This window comes from Colobus angolensis, unplaced genomic scaffold (genome assembly GCF_000951035.1).
Source record: "Colobus angolensis palliatus isolate OR3802 unplaced genomic scaffold, Cang.pa_1.0 Scaffold37, whole genome shotgun sequence".
NCBI lineage: Eukaryota > Metazoa > Chordata > Mammalia > Primates > Cercopithecidae > Colobus > Colobus angolensis.
The window spans coordinates 5,951,408-5,952,761 of NW_012117043.1; positions in this window are offsets into that span (position 1 = coordinate 5,951,408).

Here is a 1,354-nt window from a genome sequence, read left to right on the forward strand (position 1 = left end):
ACTTAAAAAAATTTTTTTTTTTTTTTTAGATGGAGTCTCACTCTGTCGCCCAGGCTGGAGTGCAGTGGCATGATCTCGGCTCACTGCAACCTCTACCTCCCGGGTTCAAGCGATTCTCCTGTATCAGCCCCCCAGGTAGTTGATTCCAGGCGTGCACCACCACGCCTGGCTAATTTTTTGTATTTTTTGTAGAGACGGGGTTTCACCATGTTGGCCAGGCTGGTCTTGAACTCCTGACCTCAAGTAATCCGCCTGCCTCGGCCTCCCAAAGTGCTGAGATTACAGACATGAGCCACCACGCCAGCCCCTTTTCACATTATTATTATTTTTTTAAAAGGGTGCCATTTACACATTTTTAAAGATTAAGAAACAAAAAGATATCAGAAGGGGTCAAACAAAGACTGCAAGGTGAATGCCTAATCATTTCCCATCAAACCTCTTGCAAAATTCCCCTTGCTTGATGAGAGGAATAAGCAGGAGCATTGTCATGGTGGGGAACTCTCCAGTGAAGCTTTCCTGGGCAGTTTGTTGTTGTTGTTGTTTTGCTAAAGTTTTGGCTTTCTCATAATAAGCCTATCTGCTTATTTTTGTAATAAGCACAAATTATCATTCTTTGGCCCTCCAGAAAGTCAACAAGCAAAATGCCTTGAGCAGCCAAAAAAACTGGTGCCATGATCTTTGCTCTGGGACTGGTCCATTTTGCTTTGACTGGACCACTTCCACCTCCTGGTATCCATTGTTTTGATTGTGCTTTGCCTTCAGGATTGTATTGGTAAAACCATGTGTCATGTCCTGTTAGAATTCTTCAAAAAAATGCTTCAGGGTCTTGATCGCACTTGTTTAAAATCTCCATGGAAAGCTCTGCTCTTGTGTGCAGCTGATCTGGGTGTGCAGTTTTAGTAACCTTTGAGTGGAAATTTTGCTCAGCTTAAATTTTTCGGTTAGAATTGTGTGAGCCAAACCAATTGCAATGTCTATGGTACTGGCTTTGGTTTCTGCTATTGTTGGTCATCTTCTATGAGAGTATGTGAGAAACAAACTTACCCATCCAAACCCAAAGAATGGACTCAGAGACCCAGAGAACTGTGAAAGTGAGACTTTTAATGACAGTCTTGCAAGATTGGGTGTCTGATAGACAAGCACACCCAGCACAGGTTTTTTTTAAATTTAATTTTATTTTTTTGAGATGGAGTTTTGCTCTTGTCGCCCAGGCTGGGGTGCAGTGGCATGATCTTGGCTCACTGCAACCTCTGCCTCCCAGGTTCAAGTGATTTTCCTGCCTCAGTCTCCCAAGCAGCTGGGATTATAGGCGCTTGCCACCATGCCCGGATAATTTTTGTATTTTTAGTAGAGA